The sequence below is a fragment of the Haematobia irritans genome, chromosome 5, assembly GCF_050003625.1.
Source record: "Haematobia irritans isolate KBUSLIRL chromosome 5, ASM5000362v1, whole genome shotgun sequence".
NCBI classification, from domain to species: Eukaryota; Metazoa; Arthropoda; class Insecta; order Diptera; family Muscidae; genus Haematobia; species Haematobia irritans.
In genome coordinates this window covers 142317393-142327262 of record NC_134401.1, presented here as the reverse complement: position 1 = coordinate 142327262, position 9870 = coordinate 142317393, and the positions used below count along the sequence as shown (strand labels likewise).

At 35.2% G+C, this 9870-nt stretch overlaps 1 protein-coding gene and 1 long non-coding RNA gene across 2 annotated transcripts in view; one reads left to right on the top strand and one right to left on the bottom strand.

Moving 5' to 3' along the window:
- Positions 1–3338: 3338 nt before the first annotated feature.
- On the bottom strand, positions 3339–3903 carry LOC142241756 (uncharacterized). The gene is made up of 2 exons (XR_012723797.1): positions 3763–3903; positions 3339–3677 (listed from the first exon to the last, which is right to left on the bottom strand). It is a non-coding gene; the product is annotated as an uncharacterized LOC142241756 (long non-coding RNA).
- A 306-nt stretch (positions 3904–4209) lies between these two features.
- The window catches only part of pio (zona pellucida domain-containing protein piopio), a 141803-nt gene continuing 136142 nt past the window's right edge, over positions 4210–9870 (top strand). Inside the window, exon 1 of the mRNA XM_075309531.1 lies at positions 4210–4477. The gene's annotated coding sequence lies outside the window, so the exon portion shown is untranslated. The remainder of the gene's footprint in view (positions 4478–9870) is intronic.

Genomic DNA, 9870 nt, shown 5'->3' with positions numbered 1-9870 from the left:
GATCGGTCTATTTGGGAGATAAACCAAAACATAGACCACTACACGCCATTTTCGGCTCTCATATTTAAGATCCTAAAATACCTCTAGATTTCTCATTTCTGGCAAATTATTTAAAAAACTACGGATTATAGAAGCCTAAAAATAAAATCATTTCTTGCACACCTATTTATATTCCTAAAAACCTCCAGATTTTCGATTTCAGGCAAAGTAGACAACAATTACGGTTTCTAGAAGCCCAAAAAGTAATATCGGGAGATCGGTCTATCTGATGGCTATATCAAAACATGGACCTATACTCACCATTTTCGGCATACCTTTTTATGGTCCTAAAATACCTCTAGATTTCCAATTTGAGGCAAGTTGGATAAAAACTACGGTTTCTATAAGCCCAAGAATAAAATCTGGAGATCGGTCTATATGGGGGCTATATAAAAACATGGTCCGATACTCATCATTTTCAGCACACATCTTTAGGGTTTTAAAATACCTCTTGATTTCTAATTTCAGGCAAATTGGATAAAAACTACAGATTTTAGACGCCCAAGAAGTAAAAACTGGAGATCGGTCTATATGTGGGCTATACCAAAACATGGACCGATACTCACCATTTTCGGCACACCTCTTTATTGTTCTAAAATATCTCTAGATTTCCAATTTCAGGCAAATTGGATAAAAACTACGTATTCTATAAGCCCAAGACCCCATATCGGGAGATCGGTCTATATGGGGGATATACCAAAACCTGGACCGATACTCACCATTTTTAGCACACCTCTTTATGGTCCTAAAATACCTCTAGATTTCAAATTTTAACTACGGATTCTAGAAGCCCAAGAAGTAAAATCGGGAAATCGGTCTATATGGGGGCTATACCTAAACATCAACCGATAGTTACCATTTTTGGCACACCTCTTTATGGTGCTAAAATACCTCTAGATTTCCAATTTCAGGCGAATTGGATAGAAACTATCGATTCTAGAAGCCCTAGAAATATAATCGGGAGATCGGTCTATATGGGGGCTATACCAAAACATGGACCGATACTCACCATTTGGCACACCTCTTTGTGGTCATAAAATACCTCCAGATTTCGAATTTCACGCAAATTGGATAGAAACTAAGGTTTTTATAAGCCCAAGACCCCAAATCTGGAGGTCGGTTTATATGGGGGCTATATCAAAACTTGGACCGATATAGCCCATCTTCGAACTTGACCTGGCTTCAGCACGATTGCTTTATTATTGAAGACTGTAGCGTGATTATAACAGACAGACAGACAGACAGACGGACAGACGGACATGGCTATATCGTCTTAGAATTTCTCCCTGATCAAGAATATATATACTTTATACAGTCGGAAATAGATATTTCGATGAGTTACAAACGGAATGACAAACTTATTATATCCCCGTCACCATTCTATGGTGGTGGGTATAAAAATGTTTCGTTATATCAATGAAAATTTTTCGTTGGCTGAATTTTAATAAACTTTTCTTTGTGTACAAGGATACTGAATTTATGTACGATGTGATAAGGTCTATAATGGGTAATTTGCTTCTGGGTCCAAGGCTGACATGTAATGTAGCAAAGTAAAGCGCTGTATTTTTTTTTTTTAATTTTTTTATTGTACAAATGCCGGAATAACATAAAATTTTTGAATCTGTTTAGATTTATTCTAACTGGCCGACAAAGCCATCACACGCATGAATATGGTTCTGTGGTATCTTGGTACATCCTCCGCATTGCGTCGTCTTAAGATGATTGAATACTTTTTTTAGTACCTACGTCACTATCCAGGCGCAAACCTCCCAACGGATTGAGGATCCGTAGATTTCGGTACCCATTGTGTGGAGAAAATGAAGCGAAGAAGTATCTTTTGATGCGTGCTGAGTGCGATTGTGTTGAGTCCTGTTGGGTTGGCTTCACTACTATTTTTAGAACATTTTCCCAAAAATATTCGGCATTTATTTTGACTCTATGAATACGAGCGGGGACCGACCATCGCCCGTTACGGCGAGTTCTGGTGGCCAATCAAAGTTGTACATTTCCCGCTGATCTCTTTGGCGGATAAACCGAATCATTTTGTTTGTTCACAAACCGCTCAATTTGGAATAGATTCTCGTTCTCAGAGGAACCCAAATTCGGTAACTGGCCACTTTCGCCCAAGCGAAACATCTCCTTTTCTCTTTTCAGTCTCAATTTTTTGTGCATCGGTGAGCTCCTTCTTTTTTGGAAATTCAATGGCTTTAGTCCAAGCTTATTTTTACACCTCCACCAACTGCTCTATTTGGAATGAATTCTCATTGGAGAAACCCAAATTCAGTAAATGGTCACTATCGTCCAACCGAAGCATCTCCTTTTCTCTTTTCAGACTCAATTTTTTGTGTATCGAGCTCTTTCTTTTTTTTTTTGAAAATCAATGGCTTTAGTCCAAGCTTATTTTTACACCCTCCACCATAGGTCTGGGGACTAGTTAGTATAACTTTCTCATTCCGTTTGTGACAGATCGAAATATTGGTCTCAGATCCCAAAATCTACTTATATTACGATTACGTTTTTTGATGATAGCAATGTTCGTCTGTTGAAATCACGCTATCGACTTGGAACTTGGTAGAAGTAGTTGTCATTGTATTGCAAATGTGCCACATGAGACTTCTTATAGGTATAGCCCCCATATAAACCTTGCCCCAGATTCAATGAGCATGTTTTCCACTACTGCTGCGTGGATTTCCATTAAATATGCTCTTGTCCACGATTTGAACGCGATGTACTAATTCTAATATCATCGGTAATAAGCAAAGGTACGCGAAACAGTAGCCACTTGTGGTTTTCCAAATAAATACAAAGCTATAGCATGTTAAATGCTTCAGTAAGCTTGTAAATAATAAAATTAACAGTCGCTGAAATAAAGCTGTCAGCTGTGAGACGAGCGGTTTAGAAATGGTAGCAACTTTAAGTTGGTTGCAATAGATATCAGCCACACTGTAAAACCAAAGACAACTTGAGACTTAAGATCCCAGCAAAAAAATTGGAAGTTCTTCTAAAGGCACAACTTTAAACGCACTTCCAAAAATGCCCTCCCAAAGATGTTCTTTATTTTAACTACACAGGAAGTTCTTTTGATTCAACTTTTTGAAACTCGCTTTTTTCATATTTTTAATAAGAAATTTTAAATTATTTTGCTTCAAATAGGTTAAAAAGAGAGTAAGAATTAATAAAATGGTACAATTTATTTAAATTTTGTCGAAAAAAAATTCTAAATCCATTCTAGAAAAATTGCAAATTGTTAAAAATATTTGATGTCAAATATTTGAAGCATTAGAATGCATTAAAAATCATAAAAATTTATAAAAATTATTTATTTTGCCAAATATCACACAATTTTATAATTCACATCCAAAACATTGAATTCGGACCTTAAGATGTGATGCAAATTAAGTGCAACGGCTGTTGAAATGATCCGTCATCCGTCCTATGACAAGACCCTGTTAAATTCATCGCATCTGCGCCAATTTTGCACCACTTCCGGATCCTAAAAAGAGCTTTTTCACTACTTTTTTGACGACGCTGTTTTGCTGGGAACTTCGGAGCATCAGGCTCTCTGAACTTCGGAGCACTGGGAAATTTGCCAGTTTTCATGACATGATCAGCAACATGGCACTTACATGAAAAGAAAGCTAAAATACGTCTTAAATTTCGACTATTATCGTTTATGAGAATTCTTGCGAATTCTTGCACGAGGCGGTAAAGCTAAGTACTTACCGGCGCCATCTCCGATGACAAAGTTAGTATACTCATGGTGTTGAAGCATGTAAAAATGATCAACCAATAGTAATATGTTATAATGTGGAATAACCCTATTCGGCCCTGCTCTTATGCCTTAACCATAGTCATATGGATTAGTTATTAACACTAACTTATGACGAGAGCCCCCGTCAGTATAAGATCTTAGCTCATTTTGCAAATACTCCCAAACTTGGTAAGACCGGTTATTTGTTTGAGAAACAAACACAAAACGTAACGTCAATAGCTCTAATGTCGATACTACCAAGTGGTCTTATAAGAGAATCTTTAAAACTCAGTATAAGCCAAGAGTATTCTTGTCATTGGCATGTTTGTTATAACACACCGTTAAGACTTCACTGAGTTGGTGTATGAGTGAGTATGACTGTCTTACGGTTTTCCATCTTATGGCACGAGCAACAAGCGTTAGTCTGAGCCAGGTTGGTGTAGTGAGCACAACGTATAAACGAATCGCACGCGCGTGTTTTCTTACGGGCAGTTATTGTGTTGGACTTTTTTGCCGTTTCGACTGCCGTCTTGTAGCGCTGGTCGTGGATTTACATTGAAACATGAGTTTTTGCTAAGAAAAAATTAAAAAAAAAAATACAAAAAAAAAATAAAACTAATATTTTGGCCATCAATAAAAAATTATTTAGCACATTTTCCATATAATCAGAAATCATTTTAAAAAAAGGTGTGTGTCTCTGCTTATACCAAAGATATTTAAAAATATGTATAAGAATATTATATTAAAAGTTTATTTTTTAATTTTATTATAACACATTGGCTAATTTTTTTTTTTGCCTAAGCCTCTATACGAATTGCCGTTTTGGTCTGGTTTTTTATTTTTTGCTGATCCCAAAACAGGAAATGTTTGTTTGTATGTGTGTGTATATAAGTGCTTGAAAGTGCTAACAAATTGTTAAGCGGTTTACCTCAGAGTCCATTTGTTTGTCATTGTATGTGTGAGAGCTCGTTTTGAGATTTTGCACTGCCGTAAATCTTCTACCCATATGATGTTATTGTTGTTGCTGTTTAATATATTGCGGTTGAATGTATTGTGACTGTGTTAGTGCATGTGTTTGCTAACCTTGCTTTAAAGCAGGGCTGTTCGGTTAACTTGTCTGCTATAGTTACTTCAAAACGAAGAAGAAGAAGAAGCAAAAAGATTGAAAACATGTATGATATCATATTGGCAAATATTTGAAAAGAATTTGAAAGACCAAAAAAATATTTCGTTAAAACAACACATTAATAATTAAACGAAAAAAAGAAAATTACAAAAAATATTTAAAAAATAAACCAAACAAGGAATTAAAAAATGATTTGAAAATTCCCATGATTACAGTTTAAAAAAATTAGAAACAAAAAAAAAAAGAGAGAAATAAAAACAAATCTCATAACAAAACATAAAAAAAAATTTAAAAGAATTGTGAAAAAGTCATGAATGTGAATGGCAGGAACCCAACATTAACTATGCAAATCTATAATTTGTACATTCACATTTTTGGTAACTTGTGATATAAACAATTCAGAGTATATATTGGATTATATTAATACTTGCTATAATCGAAATGGCATCAGGTTTATAAAATAAATAAATGTGGGATTTTGCCAAGTTTTGTGTAAAGAGTTTGTGTCTTAAGTCTTTCGTTTATGTGGATTATGGATTTTTTCAAAAACAAAAAAAAATGTATTATATAACATATATTGTTTACCTATTTTAATATTAATTTGTATGTATATGATATTTTAAAATATGTTTTAGAATATATATATAATATATACGTACAGAAGAATTTTTTTTACTACCGTAGTGCAATAGTGGGCATACACGCCTTGAATAAAAAGAGTGATGGTTCAATTAAGAACTCTGACAAATCTTCAAGTTGTTTTCCAAACAGAGTGTTAACCCTTCAGTGATGTTGTAGACATTTTGAGTCTGTAAAACTCGGTTGGACTCGGCTATCACCAATGTGGTATCACAATGGACTGAATAGTCTAAGTGAGCCTGATACATCGGGCTCACTTTACCTAACCTATAAACAGGTGTTCCATAATAGTTGTCCCTTGTCATTGAGATAGAGTGAGAGTCTTACTATCTTGCCTTTAAAGCGTGATCGTCCGTAATATTTTGTATTTTTACAAACATTATTTCCGTATAGGGTAGGTGGCACGAATCGTTACCAACTCAATCGAAAATATTTTTTGTTGATTCAAACGACAGAAACGTGTGGACCTGATCGTCCGCAATATTTTGTATTTTTGCAAATGGGTATATTGAATAATATTTCCGTACAGAGTAGCTGACACAAAACGTTACCAAGAAAATATTTTTTTATTTATTCAAATGGCTCGATAATTTGACACTCTCGATAATTTGACACTCGTTAATTTGAATCTCTTGATTATTTGAAGTCTTTTACCGGTCCCTTGAAAAAACTCGATAAATTGAAAAAAGAAACCAGTTTCGCACTGTGATAATTTGAAGCCGTAGGAATGGCATCTTTCTCGCCAACATTCTATAACTTGAATTTCTGCTATTTTACTCTCTCTCTCTATTTTGAAGTTAACGATGACATGAAAAAGGCAAAACGCAAAATCTTATTGTTTTGGACCCTGGCTGGGGAATTCTACCTAACTGTGGAGATTTAACTTTTGAGGATTTTGTTCAAGTTGATACTGACATCTGTGTTTATGAAGTTCTTACTGATACTGAAGTTTTAGATTTGCACAAAAACAAGGAGGAAAATTAAGAAGACCGACCGCTGAATCCAGTCACATTGAGCGAAGCAAGGAAATCTATTAATAACCTACGCTCCTACGCCCTTAGAACTGACACAAGTGACTAATTCTATTCAGTACTCATAACAATAGAAAATTCATTAGATAATGATAGATGGTTAACGCAAAAGAAAATAACACATTTTTTTAATAATATGAAGTAAAACTAATTTTCCTGATTTATTTATATACTTGCTTATTTGAACTTCGCTGTACGCTCTCTCTCTCTCGATAATTTGAACTCTTATTATTTTGAAACACTTGGTAATTTGAACTTTTTCTCTTGTCCCTTGAGTTTCAAATTATCGAGATTCGACTATATATGAGTCGACCTGCTCGATAGTGCAATCGAGTTTTTGTAAACCAAATTTCCCAATGTAACCACGATCATATTGAGATAATTATTTCATGCAGGTTCGTGTAAGCGGGCAACTCTTTATGCAAGATTGGGTTAGATTCTTTTAGACATTGAGTCCAATACGATATTCTATGGTAAATTCCTTTTTATAGCCAGAGTACGAATAAATAGAGTTAATGTTTTTCTATGGATTGGGAACATGTAACTTGTTGCAAATACGTTAGTTTTTAGGAAATTATGTATGTGATTGCGGCAAGAATTTTATGTTTGGTGAGAAAACAACATTTTTGCGGCAAGAATGTTCCACTATCCCATCTAGAAAAAGATTTTGCTCCTGAAACATGTTTGAGGTGATCATATTTCTTGTCTGCGTCCGAACGGCATTATGTGTGGAACAACTTTGGGAGGCTATGAAACTCTCAAAAGCTTCTCCAGAATTTCTGAGAGGAGATAAACCCCTGCTAAATTTTTTTTTTTCGTGTTCGGTATATTGATGTAGATTTAAAATTTTAATAACATTGGATTAAAATTGCGGCTTTTGTGTACTCAAGAAGTAAAATTGAGAGATCGGGCTATATGGAGGCTTTATAAGAATATGAGCTAATATACACCAGAATTGACACAACTATTTGTAGGCCCAAGAAACAAAGTATTTAAAATTTCAGGCCAATCGTATGAAAATTGCGTCTTCTAGATGCTCAAGAAGTCAAATCGGTGGGTCGATCTACCAAAACATGGACCAATATCAACCATATTTCACAAATCTCTGTAGGGAACTAAACACACCTCTAGATTTCTAATTGCAGACATTTCGGATAAAAATCGCCGCGTTTAGATTATCGAGAAGTAAACTCTAAAAATCAACTATATCAAAACCTGGTCCTACAGACCATTTTCAAACTTGACCCACTTGTCCAACGACAACTTCATTATTTAAGGATGTTGTCTTAGGTTATAATAGACAGACTGTCAGACAGCAAAAAAATAAATCATTCTAGAATTTTCCCTAATCAAAAATATATAAACTTACGATTTTTCGTTGTTTCGATGTGATGAGTATACAAGCTGCAACAGGTCATATGCGTTTATTTTAATACCCCGATAGGGCTTTTCCCTGTATAGGTTAGGTTAGGTTATGTGGCAGCCCGATGTATCAGGCTCACTTAGACTATTCAGTCCATTGTGATACCACAGTGGTGAACTTCTCTCTGTATAACTATCATCTCGTCTACAATGTCCCAATTAACACAAGTTAATATGTGGGAGTATTTTATTTTATTCATTTACATTTCCCAACTATATTTAGATAATAAATTACCTGTCAAATCTATAGCATTTACCTAAGACCTTATGGAGAAATACATGAATTTAAAAATACCGAATTTAAATAAATTTTTATGCAGTGTTAAAATAAAATCAAAATATTTTCACAACAGTTACATGTTGCTATTTCATCAATAATAGTTGGTTTGCTCATTAAAATCGCATTTCCCTTTTCGGTATGCGTATTTCAAAATTCACCATAAATGTGGTAATTTATACAAAACCTGAAGATAAAACAAACACAAAATGATATTTCCTTTTCCTCAAAAAACACCAAACAACTTTATTGCCCAAGTCTTTTGTACAATAAATGCGAAAATCATCGAAACCGTAGACAACCTCAATCTACAATAATCTACGTGGTATGTAAATGAATAGAAACAAATTTTGAAAAAGATTTGCAAATTGAAAAGAAGCATAATGGTAGTGAAATGAAATTAAATTAAATTAGAGTGACTGTAAGGTAGAAATAACATATATAAAATCTAAAACATTTCTGGCACAGAATTTTAGATGTTTTTTGGGAAATTTCTCTTAAAATCTATATACCCCAAATCATTATGTCAGGGTCAGAGATTGAAGCCGACTCATTTTTCCGAGCTGAAAAATTAAAATTAAAGTAAAATCAACATGTATATAAGTAAGTTCGGCCTGACCGAATCTTATGTACTCTGCACTATGGATTGCGTTGAATGTTATACTAAAGACTGTCATCCACAATCGAATTACTTGGGTTGTGCCAATACTAACCGATGGGGATCCGTTTATATGGGGGTCCGTTCATATCTAGGGATCCGTTTATATGGGGGCTATATACAATTATATAGCCCCCAAGTTTTTCATGGGTGTTAGAGACCATATATCAACACCACGTACCAAATTTCAACCGGATCGGATGAAATTTGCTATTCCAAGAGGCTCCGGAGGTCAAATAAGGATTGGCCTCTCACAAACTGTGACATTTGCGACGGTATAATATGTATGTCGCAAAAAGTCGTAAACCTACTGTCGAAAAACTAATTTTGAATAGAAGAAATACTGAGCCTTTTTTAATTTAGTTTGACAGCATTCACTGTGAGTTTCTGCAGAAATTTGTGAAAGTTTTCCCACGGTCAAGCCTATTATCTTAGGTGGTATCGAAATTTTCCGTTGGTGAGTGTGCAAAATACCTTGGGATTATTTTGGACAGGAGACTGAACTTAAAGTTAAGAAAGGACGAGAAAAGCCACGGTTACCCTGTACTCCACCGTGGTGGAGCCACCGTGGTGCAATGGTTAGCATGCCCGCCTTGCATACACAAGACCGTGGGTTCGATTCTTGCTTCGACCGAACACCAAAAAGTTTTTCAGCAGTGGATTATCCCACCTCAGTAATGCTGGTGACATTTCTGAGGGTTTCAAAGCTTCTCTAAGTGGTTTCAGTGCAATTTGGAACGCCGTTCGGACACGGCTATAAAAAGGAGGTCCCTTGCCATTGAGCTTAACGTAGAATAGGGCAGCACTCAGTGATAAGAGAGAGGTTCACCTATGTGGTATCACAATGGACTGAATAGTCTAAGTGAACCTGATACATCGGGCTGCCACCTAACCTAAACTAACCTACCCTGTACTCGTGCAAAAGGC